Source organism: Tenrec ecaudatus, chromosome 11 (assembly GCF_050624435.1).
Source record: "Tenrec ecaudatus isolate mTenEca1 chromosome 11, mTenEca1.hap1, whole genome shotgun sequence".
Taxonomy (NCBI): Eukaryota; Metazoa; Chordata; class Mammalia; order Afrosoricida; family Tenrecidae; genus Tenrec; species Tenrec ecaudatus.
In genome coordinates, this window is record NC_134540.1 from 49,094,304 (window position 1) to 49,117,571 (window position 23,268).

The following is a 23,268-nucleotide window of genomic DNA, read 5'->3' on the forward strand; positions in this document are numbered from 1 at the left end:
AGTTATTAAATACACTTCTGTTATCACTGGCGTGAACATCCTTATGCACAAACACGTTCTTTAAGAGGCTAGCAAAATAAGTTTACATGTGGGATGCTACAGGCCTGACGCCATCCTTAAATGTTAAACCATCTCTTCTGCTAGTAGTGACACTGGGCTAAGTCCCCACCAATGAGCAACGTCACTCCCACACGACTAACCGGGAGAAGACAGACCAAACTTCCACTGGTTTTGGATTTTCCAGAGGGAACGTTTGGCAGCAGTTTATATAAGGCGGCATTCGTGAGGCACAGCTATAGCGAACCAGTCTGCAATGTAAGGTTGTGAATTTTCATTATGCTAAAAACTGGATGCAGTTCACCCTCTGTTGCAGGTGGCCTATGCTGCCGGTGCTTGTGCCGAGAAGGACATGACCGTGGATGAGCGCTGGTTGTGAACGAGCCTTTCCCACTTGCTCTTTCGCTCTCTCCTCAGTGGTGATGGAAGCCAGAGATGGAACTCACGTCCCACAGTGTGGCAAGAGTGCTTTTGTGAAAGAAAATAAAAAGTTCCAGCTAGACATTAAATGTACACACACACACACACACACACACACACACACACACACGGCTTCCAAAAGTTCATAAACAAATGGAAGAAAGAGAAGGAAAATTTCCTATAAATGCTTGAAAAAATGTACTATAAAGTATATATGCTGTAAAATACATACAAAAGGATGCTTTTTTCACACACACACACACACACCCGACATACACATCATCTGTTAACTTCCGTGGTACATTTTTGCCATAATGCCTTGTTGTTTGATGAATGAGCGAAGCCCTTTAATTTCTGCACCCAGACAACTGAAGTCACCAGGCATGACCCCCAAGTCTCAGAAACGTGTTTGACATTCTTTGCACTCTGTACATTTAAAACTCAATGTAAGGTGACAAGAACATTAAGCTGCCCAGTGAACAAAATGCAAAACTAATCACTATCTGTTCTTCGCTGTGGGTACAATAATTGGCAAATTAAAGTGCCAGAGAGTAGCCGGACCCCCTGGATCAAGAATCACCACTTTGGAAGGGCTAATGAAGACAAATGTACACAACTTTCCTACTGACAACACCTTCAGATGCCGGCAGATGAACAGCAACATTACAGTATCTCCTTAATTTACGGTAAAGTCACACCTTATGAGACTGTTAGTTAAAGCATCTTCTATGTAAATACTAGCTGCATTTTCACTACACCTTATTACTGACAACCCACTACTTTTCTTCTAAAGTTGGTAAGCTTTGATCAAGCTATTAAAATATTTAATGTGTAGATTTATGATGACGATCAAATGTCTACAGGAAAAGACATCCAATGTCTACAGGAAAAGACATGACTTAGTTTCAACAAACCAGCTATTTATTCACCCGCTCACTCACCAACTCCCTCCATAAGCCACTGAGTGCTTATTATAATGTTGTTGTGGGATAGGGGCTTGGTCTCTAACTAAAAGGTTGCCAGTTCAAACCCACCAGCCCCTCTGAGGGAGAATGGTGTGGTTGTCTGCTCCCATCAAGGTTTGCAGTCTCTGAAAACCGAAGGAGCCGTTCTCCTCTGTCTGTAGGGCAACCGGCGCAGCGGCAGTGTGTTTGGTGTGGTGCCAGCATTGTGCTTGGGGTCTGGCACAGAGAAATGAGCGACAGCTCCCTGAAGAGCTTGTCAACCATTAGAGGAAAGTGGTACACACGCAGACAACTGCCAGGGGCTGCACGTCACCGTAGAAATTGTTTCTGCGAGCCTCGCTCCCTTTGGGAAACCCCAGCCCCAAAGACCCTTGATTTGCATTCTAGGATGCTTTCTGAGAGGTTTGGGGGTAGAGTAAGCTTAAGAAGAGTGCTCTGAGATGAAAGAAGGCATGTGGAAAGAATCTAGCAGAAGGTCCTGGAGTGCTCGGGGAAAAAAGATGCCTTCAGCACATTGAAGCAAACACGCACGGGGCCAGAGGTCCACTACAATGAAGGTAAGAAACTGGCCGGGTACAAATAGGAAGGGCGCTCTGTTACGTGCCAAGGAGGTCAGCTTGAACTCTGTGGGGTGAGTGCTTACTTGCCAGAGAAGCCCAGGACCCCGGGGAAAGAGGGGAGCAGAGGATGAGCAGGGGCAGGAACCCGGACGAGAGGTCAGGCATCCGGGACTCTGGCCTCCGTGTGCCATGTCTTCACCAGCTTTGCTAACAGCTCTTTCACACATGGAGCCTTCTTCCTCATCTTCTTCAAGAGCTTTCCATTTGGCAATGATTTGGGAAATGCAGAATAGTTACAAAGATAATGTAGAGACTTCCCATATGCCCCACACCCAGCTTGCGCTGTGGCTAACATCTTCCATGACCAGGGTACATCTGTCACAAGAAACCAACCTTGGCACGTCACTGCAGACTTTTGTCATACTTCACCAGCTGGGGCAGCCAGGTTTTCCTTTTCCTGTGACAGGGCCCAGTCCAGGACACCACCCTGCAGTTCGCCACCTCAGGCATCATGCCTATGTCTCTACTGGTCTGTGACCATTGCTCAGCATTTCCTTCATTCCTATGACCATGACAGTCTGGACAAGGATTGGCCAGGCTTGAGAGTGTCTTGAACTTGGTTTTGTCTCATGACCAGACTCGGGGTTGATGATATGTTACTGAATCACTCTCAGCGGAGGGCACATGCGATCCGCCTGACTGACCACTGGCGCTACTAGCCTTGACCACTTGGCCACTTGTTTGCCAGGCTTGCCCACCTTAAAGTGACTGCCTTTCCTCTTCACGGTCTCTCTTTGCAAGTCAGTCACTAACATCCAGCCCTCACTTTAAGGCCAGGATACGTTTCAGCTCCTAGAGAGGGGTGTTTCGTATAAAAGGGGACTTTTCTACAAGAAAGATTTGTTCCTCTGCTTCCTGTATTTATTTATTTAAGACTTGATTTTTTACCAGTATGGGCACATTGGTACTTATTTTGTGCATGAGGTTGCAACCCATTACCATGTTATTTATTTCACTGTGTAAAGTGCTCTAGCTTTGACCACTGGGAAATCTTTAGCACGTAGGATACTCCTGAGAGGGGTTACTTTGTGGCGTTAAGCAGCCTTGGTAGCACAGTGGTTAAGCACTGGGCTGCTAGGCACAAGATGAGTGGTTCAAACGCATCAACTACTCCCCAAGTGAAAGAAGATACTGTCTGTTCCCATAAGCACCCCACGTTGGACCCTGTGGAGCCGTCCTAGTCTAGCCTGTAGCATGCCATAAGCTAGAATGGACTCGGCACTCTCGTCGTTGTTGTTTTTTAAAGGCTGAGAAATATGCCCCAGTGGTGCAATAGTTAAAACGATCCGTTTTCCAGAAACTAGTTCACATTTCTCCTCTGAGGAGAGGAAGACAATAATTCTCACGATCCGTTTCATATAAATAGAACCACGTGACGGGTTCTAGACAAAGAAGTGTTGGTGACATAATGCTTGTCATCTGGAGCAGGAGCCCCTGAAACGTCCCCTGGGGTCCTCAGTAGAGGATCTTTTTGCCCTGGATATTGGGTATAAGATTTGATGGTATATTCTGAGACTTGCAAGCTTCCTGAGCCATAGAAATATGGAGTCCCGGGTCCCCAGGACACTGCCTGGAGGGCAGTCATGCAGGGCACCTGCATCACCAGGAAAATCTACCAGGGAACTTGTGCGAATGAGAAGCCATGTCTGATTGCATTGGCCTCTCAAGTGAGAAACTGTTTACAGATCCCTTTCTTTGACTAATAACGCTTTCGGTGAAAATATTAAGAAATGTTATCTAAAAGATGTATTAATTTTTAACTTATTTTCAAGGAATTTTTGAGTTATCCAAAATTTCTGTATCAGCTTCATTCAAATTTATGTCCAAACACAATTTTTTCCTCCGCCACATTGCCTGAGAATTACAGACAGACTATACGACGTAGCTATTTTATCCTTTTGCTAAGTACTTCGCAGTTGTAGCAACACTATTTATTGAAGTATTTTTTTTATCCTTGCAATCTGAGAAGCCAATTATATGATTTACCAAATGTCCACATGTACTTAGATCTATTTCTAGACTCTTCATTCTAACCGTCTGGTCTGTTGCTGTGCCAGCCCCACATTGCTTGTATTACAGAGGTGCAGTAGCATGTTTCAATGACTGGAAGCTAGCCTACCCTCACGTACCCACAGGTATCTTTTTCTAGCATTTTGCTGACTCTTTTTGTGTATTTGTTCTTATGAACTTCAGTTACCAGTTTGTCCCGAGTCAATTGAAAGCCTTGTTGATATTCTTATGTGGATGTATTAATAATTTGAATTAACTTAAGGAGTATAGATATTTTACAACTCTGAATGATCCGATACAAGACCTAGGGAAGGCTTATCATTTTTTCAACTGTTAGTTGTGTATCTTTCAGAGTGTTCTAAAAGGTTGTACATAAAGATGTTTTCTATTTCTTCCTATGATTATTCTGAAGTCTTTTATCTGCTTTATTATGATTGTAAGTAGACTTTCTTTACCATTATATCTTTTAACTGGTTTACATGGATGCTTTTAATTTCTGAAGGCTAATTTTATATCCTGCTGCTTATTGATTTTTTTGAAGCATTTCTATTAATTGTCTCAAGAGTTTTTAGGTATACTACCATGCATGCAAATAGAGCTAATTTTATTTCTCTTTCTCTCAACCTAGCAGAGCCTGTGAGTCCCGGACTTGATATAACTCTTGCTCTTCTGAGTTTTATAAGTTTCCACCTCTAACAGGTTGAGTCTTGCCTCTTTCCTGTCTCTCATCATCGTGGAAACTAGGTGGCTTCTATGTGGCACCACCTTCTACACACGTGCAGCTTATACAATGCTGACATTTTATGCTCTAATTAATTTCACTGGTAAAATTGCATTGGTCAGTAGCTTAATATCATAGTGGACATTTTTATTTCTCTCCTGAACTTAGTCAAAATGTCTCTAGTGTTTCCCAAACATATAAGATTCAGATTTTAAAACTAAGGCCTATTTATTATTGTATACAAACATGAGTGTATATATATGTGTGTGTATAAATATATATATATATATAATATAAATACTTTCATATTTTAAAAACACTCTGAACGCTATGTCAACATTATGGAGATCAGTATTTTCCCATTAGACCTAGTTGTGTGGCATAACAGAATTACAGATTTCCTGTATGAAGCTAGCCTCCCTCAAATGAAGCTCATTGCCATCAAGTTGATTCCAACCCATAGCAACCTTATAGGGGAGAGCAGAATTGCCCCTGTGGGTTTCTGAGATCACGCTCTTTGTGAGAGCAGAGGATCGCATCTACCTCCCTGAGAGTTCGGCGGGGCGGGGGGGGGGGTGGCTGTTAAACTGCTGACCTGATGAGCAGTCCTGTGTAACTCGCTGCGCCACCAGGGCTCCCCGCATCAGCCCAGCCTTGGTTCCGCACGCTGCGAAAGCACAAGAGAGCCCGGGCTGTAATGTACGTGTGTTTCCTTCCTTTTAGTGAAGTATAGGTGCTTGCTGTGTTCTGGTTATCCTGAGGGTAAAGTTTTTTATGAATATATTTCTTTTTGTTATTTTGTATTATGTTTTTCTTTTACTATATGGAGAGCAACTTAGATTTAGGCAGCCACCACGTTCCTTGGCTACCAGATGTCTATATTTTAAAAATAGCTCTAGCCATCTTTGCAAAACTACATTTAAATAGAAAAACTGTACTATTATTTCAACTGGGTGGGAGTAGGGTGAAAGCTACCAGGCAGGTCCTGGTATTGTCTGAAACAGCACACGTCATGTCACAACACTTGGTGGCAGATCTGCTGTACCAGACACTTCATGGGATAGACGTTGGGGGCTAATGAGACCCATACTCTAATCAGGACTCAGTAATCACAAGCTGTGTCTAGGTCTCAGATTCATGATCTTTGCAATAGGACCTACACGTTTGCCCCAATATGTCAAGAAAATAATGACCATACCTGGTGTCTGGCAATCAACATTCATTTTCTTCTCCTCTTCCCCTTTCATTTCTTCCCACCTGCCCACTCCCCACATGTATCAGCACCAGGATACCTACTGTCCTGGTGTAAACAAACCAAACCCAAACCAGTGGTGGTTGATTCCATTCTGAGTCATGGTACCCTATAGGATGACTGACAAAACGGAATATACCAACTGTCCCCAAATTGATCCCAACTCATAGTGACCCCAAGGACCGAGTGGAGAGGCTCTGCGGGTTTCAGGTGAGGAGTCCTGGTGGCAGAGTGATTATAACACTGGGCTGCTAACTGCAAGGTCTGCAGTTCTTTTGAAACCACCGGTCACACTGCGACAGAAAGATGAGGCTTTCTGTTTCTGTAGAGTGACAGTCCCAGAAACCCACGGGGGCAGTCCTACCCAGTCCTACAAGGTTGGAATCCACTCGGTGGCAGTGAGTTTGGATTTGGCTTTATTGGGCTTGGGAGGCTGTAAAGCATTATGTAGGCCTGATGCTTAACCAGCTCTGGTATAACTCTATATACAACAAAATAGATAAAGTCTCTTCAGGATTAGTGCCTCCTGCATTAATCACTTGGTCTTATAACTTATAGAGGATGAATAAATTATAGATTGTAGTATAATTTCTCAGAAAGAAAACTCTTACTATTTTCAGTCTTATTTCATTAGAGTTGCAGACCTGGCCCGTGCCCAGGACCCTCTAATCTATTTTCTGTTTCTATGGATTTGTGTATCCTCGACATTCAACATAAATCATTATTATATGCTCACTTGTATAGCTTTCACTTCATAACATGCTTTGGGGGGTTACCCATGTTCTAGCATGTGCCAGCATTTCATAACTTTTTGGTTAGTTTATTTTTTATGGGTATTTTGTGGATATTTATCATTTCATCAGTTATTGCCATTTTGTTTTTTTCCTACATTCTGACTATTAGGAATAATGCTGCTATAAATATGTAGGCACTTTGTGAGGACTGTGTAGTTTCTTTTTAAAATTATAATATTTTACTCTGATAAAATATATATACCACAATATAAAAATATATGTACATAGGCCTATAACCTTATCATTATATTTTAATATATTTACACATAAACATGCCTATATTTATACCTCTATAATGTCTTTTGCCTCCTAGTTCTTTCTTCTATTTCCTTTTACTTTCTTCCTGTCCCACTATCATGTTCGACCTTTGTTCAGCTCTCAGTAATCCTCTCAGCTACATTGCACTTGATAACCCCACCAGGTATTCTGTTCCCTCCTTGACATCAACTTTAGATCTCTTGTTGTTCCCTTTTTCCTGGGTTTGTAGGCTCCTCCCTCCATTTCTCCACTTCCTCCTCTCCCATGTGCCCTGAACCATCAGTACCATTGTTTTCTCTTTGGGATTGCCAATGATGCTGCCCATCTTATGCAGTCCTGGGTGAAACAAAAGAAAGTCTATAAATAGTTCCAGGTCTGTCTGCTGACCCTTATGAATGAATGTTTTCTGATTGGGTCTGATGAGGTGACAAGCCCTGTCCCCCCAAATGCGAAGTCTGTTTTCAGATTCCTCAGGGACTTTGTTGCTTTGTTCCTCTTGCTGCTGGGTTGTGCTTCCTTTGTGTTACACCCCAGTGGGGTGGGGGGGGGAAGAGTCAGACTGGGCACAATTCCCATACTGTGTCCCCTGTAGCGCTGTGGGTCAGTGAGGGGACGTGGTGTGTAGTGGTGGGGCCGGCCCTAATGTCTTCTCTGTGCATTGGCTTCCCAAGAGCAGGAATGTCGTCCTTGAGGTTTGGTGGACCAGGTTGTGGTCCACTCTCTCTCTCTCTCTCTCTCTCTTTCCCTCTTAGTTTGCTTCCGTGTGGTCGGTTCAGACCTGCCACTCTCTACTTTTTTTTTTTTTTTTAGTGTTTTTAAGTGTCACTGACTATAATCTCAGTGTCACTAGAAGTAATGAGAACAGACACTATGGGCCTGCTCCTTATCACAGGAATTCCTTCTTCTAGTCTCACCATTAGGTCTGATGCTATGGGTGGATTTTTCAGAAATACCCAATCAGTTTTGGAAGTTCCCTTAGACTCCTACTTTGTTGAGTGTCTTTAACAAGAGAACGTGTTGGATTTTCTCAAATGATAAGGTAATTTTTATTACACTAATAGGAGGGTGCCTGAAAAAGTTAACCATAAAATTTGTATTATTTTCCAATTCCTTCCCACCTCCTGCAAAAAAATTATCCAGGAACTTTCTGAAGTTTCCTTGTATAGGGTATTATATTGATTAATGTCATATATGGAACCACCCTGGGGTAAATCTAAATTGTTCATAATTTTTAATCCTTTTTATGTGTTGTCAAATTTAGAAAAAAGATTTTTAATGCAAAATTCCATTTATAGTATGCTAAAACAATAGTCCAAATTCTTGGTAATACATGTGGCAAGATCTTTAAACAAAAAGTTTCATAATATTACTGAGAGATGATAAAGAAGGTCTGTAGAGATGAAGTGATAGAGTATCTTCACAGACTGGGAGCTCAATATTGACAGACATCAAGTCATGGCTTCAATATATTCCAATGAGAATCTCAACTGGGAAGGGGCCTGAGGAGAATTCTGGAGAGATATGAATTTGAGTGACACAGGTCTCTATTACTTTTCAGAACTCATGGAATTGCACACTGCAGAACTGTGCATTCGCTATGCAAATTCTACCCGAACAGAAGGAAACAACCATAAGCAAGTTTGAATGACAGTAATGCTAGGATAGGCACATCAATGTATTTAAGGGAACATAGGGATAGCTAGAACTGGCCTTGAAATGGATCCTCCAATAAGAAGGGTGGATTTGTGGTTGGACCAAGGGATGGATTCTTTAGACTCTTCTATATGGTTATTTTTAATTTGTAATACTGGAAGATAAATAATCCTTAAAAATAGAATTGTTCATAGAAAAAATAAAAGACTAAAGCAAAGACAATAGAAAAGCAACCCAAAAGTCATAGCTTACTAGCTCAGTGAATTTAGCCAAGTTTCTCATTCTAAGTCTGAAGTGCAAAGGGTAAATAATGCTGCTCCACAGGCTGTCCTTAGGCCGACACTCACGAACACATACATAAGGCACAGCAGTTTCTGGGACTGGTGAGCACCCCATGCTGCTGACGCTCTTGTGTGTAGTGAGCCTGGAATGTCTGTGGCCACAGGCCACAAGCAAAACTGGTCAGAAACAACCACATGAGGAGTGAGGTGGCTCTCCACCCTGTGCTCACAACCCGCGTGTGCTGTATGGAGGAGTTCTGATTTACTGGGACATTCTTCCCTTCTGTCTTTCTCTGTGTGGGTGTCATTTATTAGAACTCCCAAGTGAATGAAGGAGTAAAAAGGAAACAGTATATATATATATATATATATATATATATATATATATTAAAAACCCCAGAAGGCATATTTTTAGAATTGGTATTTCCTTGACTTTCATCCCAGGAAAATGCTCACAGGCTGCATGGGACATGCGGGCCCAGAATGCAAAGCCTGCCAGATGGCACCGCAATAGTCAGAGTGGGGGCCTTGGAGACACATCATAAAATGGGAACGTGGAGCCTTCTATCGCGATGCCCTTCCCATCTGGCAGTTAGCCCACTGGCATTATGGAGTTCTGGAAATTTATGTCTTTGTGGGCCACCTGTAATTAGTTTTCTTATTTACCTGTCTCGCAGGCATTGAAATCAGAGTTACAAGTTCTATGCAAGCCTTCCTAGGCCTTTCCTATTCAGAGTGAGCCAAATATGAGCTGGGCAAGGTGATTGGAGGTGGGGGGAGGGGCACTACTTCAGCTCAGCATAACGAGAGGAGAATACGATCTTGGGCCTGCTACCTCGCTTTGGGATATTCATTTGAAAAGCCCAATTCCAGTGCTTCCAGACAGTAGATTACATAATATTGTGACAAACGACAGTAATTCTCACAGGAAAAATAGGTAGCAAAGTTTCTTAGGGGGCTTATGCCCCGCTTTGCTAAGTGCATGCATGAACATCTATCTCTTTTCACAAGTGGTGATTTCTATGGGGCTTCCGGTATTACCATTTTTACACAAGTGGGATTTATTAACATGGCATTTTGTTACTCTCAATTTAGCAATACTCCTGATAGGAAAACTGAGCTCTGAAAACCACTGACAATTGTTTCATCGTGGGAGGATTTCTGTGCTCTGGGTTCATGGATGTACGGACTTGTGCTCATTCTGAGAAACTGTGATTAGTGAGCTGTTGCCCTGAATTTTAAAATAAGCAAAAAACATATATTAAAAGAAAAAAGTTCCCCACTATGAGACATGATGCCCCTCAGTGACTAAGGGCGAGACAGGGGACAGCACCGGAGACACAGTGTGGGAATTGCACCTGACCTGATCCCACCATACTGAGGCAAATCACTGGGGGAGTGCAGCGGAACAGCAAGGGAATGGAGTGGCAAGGTCCCCAGGGAATGCTGAAAGTGGACTTCGGGGCCAGGGCGTGGTGCCCCAACAGACTGGACTGGAAAACGCTCCTAAGGGCCAGCAAACGATCCCTGAACTAACTACAAGCTTTTCTCTTGTGAAAAAATAAATAAATAAATAAATAAATAAAAGAAAAAAGTTCATTCCTTTCTTTTGTTCATTTTTGTTTTAGGAATATACACCCTCTGCTCAAATTTAGGATGAAATTTCTAACAGTGATGACACTGTTCAGCTAACAGCGGCCTTTGTGTGGGTGAAGGGGATCAGCCAAGAGGAGTGGGTCTGGAAATGTTACCTGGAAAACTTTAACCTATAGCATTTACCCATCTGCTGTTCATGTTTTCAGAAAAGAAGGTAGAGAAATAGGTTTTCCTCACAAGACATACGTAGCTTCCTTCTGGCCATTTCAAAAGGAATTCTCCCACCCCACCCCCCACCAATACACACACACACACACACAAGAAAACTCATGATTATCAATAGAATCCTATAGGCAACATAGAAGATGTTCTGGGCAAGAAGGGGAGGAAAGAGAGCCCGCACCCCTCCTGACTCTTCTTTTCCTTGCTGCTTCTGTCTCCTGGGTGAGGGGTGCTGCACCCCACGACCTCTCTCTGAGGGGAGACGCACGTGGTAGATGAGGTGCCAGGCCCTGAAACATACTACTTGCCTTCCCCTTGAAGCAAGCCTTCCGGTGGAGAAGTCAAACGGTCTATGTCAATAAATAAAATCATTTTTCCGAGTCCCATCACCAGTATGCCTGTCCCTGTCACATGGAAGCTCTCAGCAGTCCGACAGCTGTGAATGCATCCAGAGGTTGCTCCGGAGACCTGTATGCTAACAAAGCTTCCCGCTGACCTTGGCTGTCAGGTGCTTCCAGGGTGCTAGAGCACAGGGTTGATGGTTAGAGCCAAGACCAAGCAGCTCTTCACAGGGCACAACATCTGAAAGTAAAATTATTAGGGTAGCAGGGAGAGCTTAGGGATTCAGGAGGCAGGCTTGAGAGAGTTGTTTTGTTTGTTTGCAATTGTGGAAGTCTGTTCGCTGCAAGGTCATTTTTTATTGCCGCATGCTCTTGGGAGTGTACAGCTGCCTTGAAAAGGGAAAACCTCATCTAATCCTAGCCTGCGCTCCAGGCTAACCCAAATGTGGGAGGCTGTCTCTTCCCAAAGCACCCTCAAACCTCTCCGTCCTTAATTACTGTGTCTACGTCTCAAGGATGAAGAGCCCCCTTGAAATCTAAGACTTTCCTAAGTTGAAAACATTTGCCAGGCTTGTTTTCTCCCCAGATCTGTTCATCTGATTCCGCCTTCCTGAAAGTCTTTAGAGGGACTATCGTCTTCATCTTTAATCTTATTCAAAATGGAGTTGGTCCTCCTCTGATCTGAATCCAAGAATCAAATTCTTCCCTATTCTTCACCATTCTGTGTCAAATCTAGACAGACAGATCTCAATGCTGACTCATGGTACGCCCCGCACCCCCCCCCCCCCCGTGGGTTTTAGAGACTGGAACTGTTTACAGGAGTAGAAAGTCCAACCTTTCTCCCGCTGAGCAGTGGTGATTTCGAACTGCCGACCTACTGATCACAGCCCAACTGGGAACCTCTACACCGCCAGGGCTCCAGGGACAGATACTTGCCCCAATTGTTCTGGAAAAGCTTGTAATCCAGACACATGACCAATCTTTCTTTTGTCAAGTCACTAGTGTTGGCTTCTTCCCCATCTCTCTCCTTTCACCCCTCTTTTAGAAACCCCCAGGGACCATGTTTTAAAAGGAAGAGGGGGATGTGAACTGCAGAAGGTCTGTTATGAGACTCATTTCCTCTTGCTCCTCTTACAGCTTTGTCTTCTGGGCTCGTGTCAGACTCACGCTCCTATGAGAACGAACCTATGGAGCTAGGAAGGGGAATCCGGGAGAGTGGCCGATCTGGTCATGATTCATGTGGAGCCACGATGCCGCCACTTACAAGTAGACTGGTGGGCAGAACAGCTAGCTATCCAATGCATTTTTTCCTGAAGTAAAACTCCCCAAGATAAATTGCACACAGTATTGGAATTCCACCACCCTGCTAACCAACATGTCCCAGGAGAACCCCAGGAGACCAGCACGACTCTTATTCTGATGCATACTGATAAATATACCAAATGTACTGCTACACAAGAAACAGCACTAGTCACCTCACATTGGAAATCTCAGCATTACCCTTCAATGAATTCTACTTAAAACACACATGAGAGCTTGGATTGTGGAGGATCTCCCTGCTGATTCCACAGGTACATGAAAGCTAAGTAGGCTGGCGAGGCCCAGTGGAGCAGCTACAGGGAATGTGTCAGAATTTCTGACAGAAACTCTATTTTCTGAGAACTTACACTCACTTACAGAAGGCTGCTGGAAATGAAACTTGGCACAAATCTTAGCTTCGTAGAGCTCCATCAAACGCAACAAAATAAAATAAAGATTCAGAGGGGACAAGCACCCCCTACTTGACTTTCAGAGAAAACTAGAGCACAGTACGCAAAAGAGACCCAAGGACATTCTCAATCCTCGTTCATCTCTCCGATAGGGAAAATTGCATTTGGCGAGTGTTAGGTCACTTACAGCCTGATCATTTCCAGCCAGTTAGAGGGGATAAATAATTTAGGAGAGCAAGAATTGAACCCAAGAAGGGCCCTGATCATTCTAGATAGAATTTCTGTCACTCTTCAATTTTCAAAATTACATTTTTTTTAGTGGTGTCAACTAACTCAGTCCACAACCACATTAAAACTGTAATTGAAGGAGAAACCTCTAAGTTTCTTAGAAGGGTAAAGGACCAGAATTGGAGAACGGTCTAAAATCTATGACAGATAGCTCTCTTTTGGGTCTTTTAAGGGACCGGCCCTTCGCACCTTCAATGAGTGGAGAGGCCGAACTGAAGGCCTTAGTAGTAAAGCATCTTGGCATCTGACTGGTCCAGTCAACTTGCTCTTCCATTCCTTTTAGACCTGGGTCTTCCATCACTGCCATCTAGCTGTTGAAGTGAAGTGCTCCGAAATACCTCCGAGTCAAAGGCTACGTAACTTTGACAAACACGCAGTGCTTCGCTTATTTTTTATTCAATCGTTCAGCACAAATCTGTTGAGTCCATATGAGGCGAACCACGGGCAGCCCTGGAGGGGCAATGCTGAGGCACCTGGCTGTCAACTGAAAGGTCCATGGTTCCCACCCACCAGGGGCTCTGTGGACGAAAAGACCTGGCAGTCAGCTTGCAGGCTGTTCCAGCCTGGGGAGGCCTGGGTATGGGGGTGCTGCCCTCTGCCCTCTGGGGCTGCTATGAGCCGGGATTGACTCGGTGCCATGCAACGGCAGCAGGCCACACTTGATAATTCCAACTGCAATATACCAAAAATATAAATGTACATTCATTTGAGATTCCCCCCTTTCATTTTTGTCACACTACTGGACACTGTGCCAACATTTGATGTATGAAGTACCTTGAAACTTTTAGCATTATGTCATTTTTTTAAAGAAGCAGGTGCATTTTTATAATGCTACATGAAACAGAGACACAAGAAAACATTTTTGCTTGCTCTAATGGAAGAGAAAAGGCCTTTAAAGCCAGGGACCTCTGAGATAATGGAGTGTAAAATAATGGGCAAACTAGCTTCAAAAGGCTCTCTGTCTCCTAGAAGCTCTGAGTTAAAAGGAACTCCCTCTTCCTCTTTCCCTCCTCTCTTGTTTGTCTTTGCGCTGTTCTCTCATCTTTTTGCCCCCATTCCAGACCCAGCTTTCTGAACAGGGAGGAACCTGTGAGAAACGCCCGCGGGGGATTAAAGAACTCAGCAAAAGCTGGGTAGAGGTCCAGCCACAGTGAAAACAACACAAGACACCAAAGAACTTCCATTAACGACAGGAAGGAAATGAAAAACTTTCTGGGCGACTTTAAAGAACATTTCCTCAGTGCCTGTTTTATGGCGGGCAGAGTCTAACAGAACCAGAGAGCAAACCTTTCAGTCAAGTGGAAACGATGATGTGGCTGAGGCAGGTGGTGTCCCAGAACCCCAATGTGGGGGTGGAACCCCAATGTGGTGGTGGAACCTCAGTGTGGGGGTGGAACCCCAATGTGGTGGTGGAACCTCAGTGTGGGGGTGGAACTTTTCAGAGGAGGGCCATGGAGACACGGAGAGAGAGTTCTAAGAAATCATAAGTACGCTGAGGAGAAGCAAGCTGTAAAGGCATGTCCTATGAGTCCCATCTGTGTAAACCTCACAAGCACACATGCTTAAATGATTTGTATGTGCATTGTGGGTAGTATAACATTCGATGACCTTATGACTGGCATGCCCACTGGGAAAGGTATACATGTGTGTGAGGGTCTGTGTGTGTGTGTCTGTGCACATGTATCTGGGTGTATGTCTGTCTGAGTGTGTGCATCTGTGTGTGCGCACATGCATCGGTGTGTGTGCGTGTGTGTGAATCTGGGTGTGCATGTGAGTGTTTTCGGGAAGGTTTCCATAGCAAATGGTTAGACACCCTGCTAACAACGACTCTACCAGTGGTTGAGGCACTGTGACATTTGACCATTCTTATTCATTCCTTCCAAGATGTGTGTTCACAGGAATCTGGCTTGCCTGGCGCCATGCCTCTGTGCTGTGCGATTGCTGACCACTTGCCCCCGGGAAGATGACTTTGGCTGATAGATACTTTTTATTTCCAAAAATAGTGACCTGAAGCAAACCTTCTAAAGTGTCAATGTTTTAAAAGCTGCAGGTGGGAACACAGGACATTTGCTTTTTCTGTATTTTTTTTTATGTATCTTCCTGTCTTTCATTTTTTTATTCTTTTTCTGTATGCTTAAACTACTTAATAGCATTAATACAGTTAACTTCTTTCTACAATGTGCAATTTAAAGAGGAAAGCTTCAGGGGTTGAGGCAGCTTGAGGGTGCACCAGTTAGTCCAGATTTCTTGCTTCTGAGCTGGAATTACACCAGATGGCTTCCTTTCCATCTTCAGGAAGATAAACAGTGGGCCCGGCACATGAAAGACCAGGCTGGCTTCCATATGGCTGGCAAGTCAGGGGCTCTTTTGGCAAATGGCATGGTCATTCCCAGATGGAAATGACTTATGTGAACATAATTATGTTGAATGTGTTAGTTTCAACCCAAAGACTCCATGTGGACTACTCTTTTCCTTCCTGCCAGGGTGTGAAAGTGGGGTTTCAGTTAATGGATGTCACCTTTCATGGCTTCTAAAATTGGATTAGTAGAGTCAGGAGTCTGGAATAACCACTCACACACTAAAGTGTTCATTAGTTGTGTGCAAGACCATACTTGGCATATTCTTTATTAATCCTGCAAAAATATCTTCTTTTTCTTTCAAAATGACTAATAAACATCTTCTATATAATTCACAAGACTCATATTCACTGGATACTGGAAGAAAGGAAGTCCACAAATAATGGATTTAATCTTGGATCATATAGAAGAAGGCTTTGAAAAGTTCATGGAGAAACCCCATTTGCGTAATTCCATTTTTCCCACACACTTTCTGAAACTCCCTGGTCTAATTCTTAGTATGACTAGCAATGAGCTAGAGAGTCTTGGCCACACATTGTGAGAAATCAACTAGACACATTTCTCCAGTGAAACAAGAGTCATTTGAGATATACTGCCAACTCTGAGAGGTGGAAATACATCACAGACACAAGTGGTATTACACAGCATGCATTTCCCCCTCCCCTGATAAAGCAGTCTCGATACATGAGGATTAGATATATGCCCGCAATAACAGGGCATATTGGTCTATAATTTTCAATATTAGATCCTTGTATTTTTATTATATGTTATTTTTCAACTGGTATAGGAACATGGTCTCATAAAGCTAATATTTATTCTTCCATGTTGATAGAGCCAGCAGTGCACTTCAGGAAATGAGAAGCTCTGAGAACTCAAATATAACTTTGTGTTTTATACACAAATGGAGACAGAACCGGGAAAACACCATGTTTTCAAAACCTGGCTCAAGAACTTAGTCAAACGCTTTAAATAATTAAACATACAGATAATGGAAATCCTTTGGTGATTTCTCCATAAATGTAGCCTTTTTATAAACACACAAAAAATCTTATCCAAAGATTCCCCATCTCACTAGAAAACAAAGCAAAATGTTCCTGGGCGTAGTTGTCATTTCTAGCTCACTGTGTACTAGACCCACCGGGGATTACCATACTTGGAATCAGTAACTGGTCTTAAGCTTTGTTGGTACTGGGTGTATTTTGTGGAAGCTTCGGTCAATCCTACTGTAACAACGGGGACACTCCTCCATATAACTAGAGCTTTAAGGGTGAACTGTTTACATTTTGTTATCAAGCAACCTCTCTCCCAGCAAAGTTAGTGATTCCTTATGTTAGAGCCAAAGAAAATAACCCCATGTAGGAATTTGTTTCTCTGTGGTAAAGTTATGCTAGAAATATTGTCAAGAGACCAGAGCCTTAAACAAATTTTTATGGGAAAAAATTTACTGAAGTTCACTTGTTTCTAGTTCTTCTTTTGGTTTACAACTGTACTTGAGACCTTGGAAGATTCGGGCAAAATAGAGGTGCCTTCCTTACACCGCATGTCTGAAGGATGAAGTGAGGAGATGGCAGCAAGTGAGGGTAGGAGGGCAGGCAGGGGACACGCTGATGCTGAGGACTGGGGTGGCTCAGGGGACTCGTTGATGGGGAGTAGCCTGGTGAGGGCACCCAGGGATGATGGGGAGTAGGGTGGCCAAGGGACATGCTGCTGGAAGGTAGTAAGGTAGTCAGAGAAGGGTGCTGCTGAACAGGGAGAGCAGGTCAGCTGAAATCAGAGTCAGTTGGTGTCTAGGCAGCTGAGGAACATATGCAAGCTCAGAGAAGCAGAACGGTACCCAAAGTTAAAAGATAGGGATCTGTCTCCAGCTCTCTCCTGCTGCCAATTTCAGCACTTTTCGATTCTGAAAGTCAAGCGGGCAGTGTGTGGTGCTTAGCCTGGCCCTCCAGGTCCTCCTCTGCAGGGGAGGAGGAAGGAAGGTTGGGTTCTGGCTATCACAGGACATCAAGAGCTAGAGGGTGGCCAGCTTGGAACCAGGGACTTGAAACTTTCAAAAATTAGTGTGATAGTCACACATCACAGAGGACTGTACCCCTCAAAATGTCAAAAGTGCCCATACTGGGAAACACCAACAGATGGTAGGATGCTTACGTTTAAGTGGGTAGAGAGAAAGTAGGTGACTCAGGAAGAAATGTGAAGAAGATACAGACAATTTTGGATGATATTTCATAAGGAAAGTTCAACACAATAATTTTTTAAAAGGCCTCTCTCCAAAAGAGAGAAAAAAAAAATAAAAAGGGATGATTTAGCAATGAAATAGTTCCTGGTATCCAGGGCCCTTTAATCAACTTTGTCTCCTACAAAGAAAAGAATTAACTTTGTCATGGGAGGCTGAGCGCCTACAGGATTTCATGACAAGACCCTAAGAAAGAAAAACTAACATTGTGTTTCCAAACAAAACAGGAAGCATAGGTCCCTGAGTGTGAAGGGTTTGTTTTGTTTTTCAATTTTTTGGTGCTTTCCGGGGAGGTCTATAGAGCATCCAGTAACATATACACTCTTTTCAAATTACCCATGTCAATGCCCACAATGTACCGGTGTTTTCCCTACTTCCTCCCCATGCTCTCCGCTCCCAGTCATCCTTCTTTCCTAACCTTCTGTCCTTGTCCTGGAGTAAATGCTGCCCTTTGGATCTTAAATGGCTGCATATTCTAATACAGGGGTGAGATTTTCTTCCAGATGTGAGGGGTGACTAAGGGCCCTTGGGCCCAATGAGTCTAGCTGACCAATACGTCTGGTTTCTTTTATAATTTTGTGTTTGGCTCCATATTTTTCTCTCATGATATCCATGGCCTTTAATGTGGTCCTCTGAGAGCAGCTGGTCGTGGTAGCCAGGTACCTTCTAGTTCTGCAGTTCATGGTTTGCAAAGGGATGTTCGCTTGGTCCAATGGTCCATTGGCTAATTGTTCTCATGTACCTTTTGGTTTTCATCACTCTCTTTTCATGTGAATGGAAGATACCAGTATTTGCCCCTTACATGAGCTTTTCAGACCCAAGTTGCTGCTCACCAAGCTAGACTGTAGAAGCTTGTCTTTGTGAGAAGATGACGTGATTCTAGCCAGATGAGATTAAAGCCTTGGCAAGAGAATTGTAGGAACTAATTGAAAGATTTAGCGCAGTGGCAGGGATCAAGATCAACATGCAACCATCAGTTGGATTTCTTGATGCTAACAAAGGGCGCTCTGAAAGGATATCAAGAGAACAATGCCCATTGCAACAGCTGCACAAATAGTTTAGGAATAAATCCAACCAGAGAAACAAAACGTAAGTACAAAGAGAAATATCAGGAACCAATAAAGACCTATGTAAATTGAAGGCTGTAACATAATCATGGATAGGAAGGCGTAACATTGTGAAAATGTCAAGACTCCCCAAAGCTATATCTGTACACAATGCAATTGGATAGAGATTGTGACATCATTCTTAAAACAAACAAACAAAACCCCCAGCAAGTCCACATGGAAAAGGGAGACACACCAGCTAAGCAAGCGCTACTCCTACAAAGTAGACAGCCCTCACTTGCTGACTCCAGACATATTACACAGACATAGTAATAAAAAGAGACCGGATCATCTGTGTATTAAGCTAGTTCGGTACATGAAAGTCAAGATAGATAACCCTCCAGAAACAGTAATAGGAGTAATGGTTCCCCGAGGGTGTGGCAATGGGGAGGTGGTAATGGGGAGCTGATAGCACTGATGATTGTATAACCCCACTAATGTGGTCGAACAACAGAATTGTATGTGAATGGATCCATAGGATTGTGTAAGATATGGCAGAAAAAATAGTAATATAGGAGAAAAAAAGAATCAGGATTCCTGAGGGTATGGTCAGGGAGGGCGAGAGAAAGGGGAGCTGTTATCAAGGAGTTCAAGAAGAAAGAAAATGTTTTAATACTGCTTGGTGTGACTGTGGAATGGTATGCTATCTGTAAGAACTCCCAATAAAATGATTTTTAAAAGGAAAGAAAAGATTGGTACTGGTACAACGAGAGACACATACACCAATAGAAAAAAAATTGGCAAGCCAGAAGTAAATCCATCTACCCATGGACAGCTGTGTTTGACAAAGGACTGAGACACATGGAACAGGCAAGAGCTAGTCTCGTTGATAAACGACACTGGACATGCACTGGACATGCACTTGCGGAAGAACAAAACGACCTAGTGGGTAGTAGCCCAGTGCCTAACCATATCTCATGGCTTTTCCACCCCTTCTGTTACTATGGATACACTTGTGACGTTCCAGCACGCCATCGTCCCTACCAAAGTGACAGCTTGGGACAGAGATGAAGATGGAGGCATAGCTTCCCACGCACCTCCTCTCACAGCACATGCCAGACCCTGAGCGCCAAGCTTCAACGTGGATTAATCCCAAGGCCCTATCCATTCTCGCCTAAGACTGCATGGAAATCTACTTGGATTTCTCAGTAGGAATAAAAGAACTTGAAGAAAAAAAAAACCCAGAAACCCTAGGACAGGCTTATTAAGGGAGAAAACATTTGTCGTGGTAGACAGAATAAAAGTCCCACCGAATAAAGTAAAGGGTGGTGAGAAAGACCCGTGCTGGGGAGAGCACAGCATCCCTTCTCCCTGGCTTGTCGTTTAGAGCTGCTCCTCCTCCCAGCAGGCCCAGCCTCAGCCTCTGGAGGCCTGGGTCTCCTTTTATGAAAGATGCCTGGGCTGAGGGTAGCCTTTGGTCAGAGCTTTCTAGGAAAGTACTTGCAGAATCAAAGTGCTCTACGCTCTCAGCAGCGAAACGCATACTTCCCCAGTAAAATGCTTGCCTTCCTGGCGATTGTTTGCTTAAGTCAGCAACTTCAAAATAATTTTTCAAGCTGTTAATAAACACGCACAAATAAGTTCTATCATCATACATAATAGGGAAATTACCACCCCTCCCTCAGTGGAAATTAATGAAAGATCCGGCCACCGAGACGTTGTTAATTTCCAAAATGTCAAAATGATAAAACTAGCTGATATTGATGAATGCCGGACTGCGTTTCAGAGATTTAAAATATAATGTGTCCACATGGTCTTAATTAATTGAAAGCACTTAACGAAATAGATGTAGCTACTCCATATACATTTGCCAAGTCTGTTGAGTTAGAATTTATGAGCAGGGAAATAAAATTAGTTCTAAGACAATGTGGGGGACATGGTATTTCTAATACCCTCGACAGATCTACAGTCTTCAGTGAGAAGTATGAAGATAGCCCACCACATTTCTCTTCATCTCTCTCTGCCTCACAATGACATCAAGATCTGTGCACAATCTGATCCCAGAATTCTTATTGCAATAGAATATGGCTACTAACCATCTAATGTCCCTGAAATTAATATAATCAGCAAAAGCCATTGAAAAAAATTGCCACCAACCTCCAAATCACCAGCAGCAGGGTCTGAAGGCAGGTGTGTTGTCTGGGGCTTCACGACAATCTTCCGAATGGGCGCACTTTACAAAGGGGCTCCCGAGGCACACAGCGAGGCTCTAACAGGCCACATGTTTCTGGAGGCAACAAAGAGCAGATGCTCTTAGGGAAAGCGTGGTCCATTCCTGCCACACACAGCCATGCGGTCCCAGGGCATTCTACTGGCCCCTTCTGCCACCGCTGTGTTCCAGAAACCTCTTGCCACAGAGCAGGCCCTCCTGGCTGGGCGTTTGTTTACCAGCTGTCATCAGCTCACCAGGCCTTTCTTTCAAAGAGCCACTGTGTGGGTCAGAACCACCAACATCTCTGTTGGTAGCCGAGCGCCTACTTGCTGCACCACCAGGACACCTGGACACGATGTTCTTTTCTGTGAACTTGGTGCAGATCATCTTAATTTACATTGCTTCTAGGGGGTGTAGTGGGACATTTCTAAACGTGTGGGGCACTTTGTAGACAAGCCCACGTGGGCTTAGTTCTAGCCCCTTACTTAACCGGGCTAGGCTGGAAGACCACGAAGGCAATGGCTGTTTCCTGAGTACCTACCAGGTGTGCTGCAGTGGTGACCCTCTGAGCTGTGATCTGCAAGGTTGCTGCTCAAAAGTACCAGCAGCTCCACGAGACAAAGATGGGCTTTCTGTTCCCATCATGTTTCAGTCTTGGAAACCCACAGGGGAGTGTCCTGTGAGTCAGCATTGACTCGATGGCAGTGAGTTTGGTTTGGACCTACTAGGTGAGAAGCAGCCTCGGTGGCTGTGCGGTTACACATCGGGCTGCTAACTGCCAGGTCAGCAGTTTGAAACCACCAGGAGCTCCTCAGGAGAAAGCAGAGGCTTTCTATTCCCATCAAGATTTACAGTCTCTGAAACTCACAGGGGCGGTATACCCTGCCCTTCAGGGGCACGGTGACTTGGAATTGACATGATGGCAGTAAGAAAGAGCTCTTCAAGGAAGGCACGGTCGGAGGTTCAAAGTCACCAGCTAGCCCCTGTGAGAAAGGTGAGGTTACCTGTTCTGTACAGATTCACAGTATTAGAAGGCCAAAGGAGTTCAGTCGTCAGAATTAACTACATGACAGGGGTTTGGTTTTGTGGCATTTATTTAGCAAGTGTGAGTCACTGCGGAAGGGGCTCTGCACGCACAGGCTCTTTCATCTGAACAAAGCCCTGCAGCTGGGCAACATGGCTGCATTTGATGTATGTATATGTATGGATTGTGATAAGAATTGTATGAGCCCCTAATAAAATGTAAAAAAAAATAATAATTTAAAAAAAAGATAAGATGACTAAAGCACATATTTTGAGGTCAGACTTAGTACTCGGGTCTCTGAAACCCAGAGACCCTCCCGTTTTGCCCAGTGGACTGTATGATTTAGAAGGAAAAACATGTCTCAAATAAAACTGTTAAAAGAGAATACAGAGTGCCAAAGTGATAAAAATAATTTCTTTCTAAATTAAGAGACTGTCTTTCTCCCTTTGCTCTGTGGGCACCACAATAGTTCTGCACAGTTCTGTGCTGAGTTGCGGACACAGAGTTTGGTGGCCCCATCCCACCCAGCTCCTCAGAGGAGCAAAGGCCTGGTGATCAGCCCCACAAACACTGCAGCCTGAGGAGCCCCTCTGTGACACGGGGTGGCTAGGCATCAGACGTGACTGGAGGGTGTCTAACAAGAACAGCAACAGCTCACTGTCATCTTGTGTCCAGTGTGTCATGAAGGCTGATCCCGTAGGAACAAAAGCATGGAGCTTTTAGAAACACGTTTTTCCTCTCATTTTTTTCCCTTAAGCAACGGAAGACTTATTGAAAGCCAAGCAGATGTCTGGCCTGAGTCTAGCAAGGATGGAGAAGCAAACTTCTTGCCTTCCTGTGGCCTCATGACACACATGATGCACAGTTCTTGTGCTGTCACCGTGAAAGTGGGTGCTAGGAATTCCCGACACAGCTGGAACACACTGACATCATCCTCTGCGAGTATCACTTGAGTGCCCCCTTCCCATGGCTGTGGTTGCTACGGAGTCAGTCCGAGCTAGCAGCCCTACGTAGAACAGAGCAAAACGCTGGCTTGCCATCCTCACTGCTGTACTGACTCCACTGCTATGCAGACTTTCTCCTGTTGTAAACCACGGGAGTGTCACTGGCTGATTTTCAGAGGTAGATCATCAGGCCTCTCTTCCCAGTCTCTCTTAGTCTGGAGCACCACTGAAATCTACCCACCGTGGGGTCCCTGCTGCTATATGA

The 23,268-nt window shown here is 44.0% G+C and overlaps 1 protein-coding gene across 2 annotated transcripts in view; it reads right to left on the reverse strand.

The window, feature by feature from the left end:
• Positions 1 to 23,268, reverse strand: part of ENOX1 (ecto-NOX disulfide-thiol exchanger 1) — a 483,696-nt gene that overhangs the window by 325,708 nt on the left and 134,720 nt on the right. The window contains exon 2 of one of the 2 annotated variants that reach the window (XM_075563632.1): positions 20,981 to 21,110. The exons of the other annotated variant lie outside the window; for it this stretch is intronic. The gene's annotated coding sequence lies outside the window, so the exon portion shown is untranslated. The remainder of the gene's footprint in view (positions 1 to 20,980; positions 21,111 to 23,268) is intronic. 2 annotated transcript variants of the gene reach the window in all.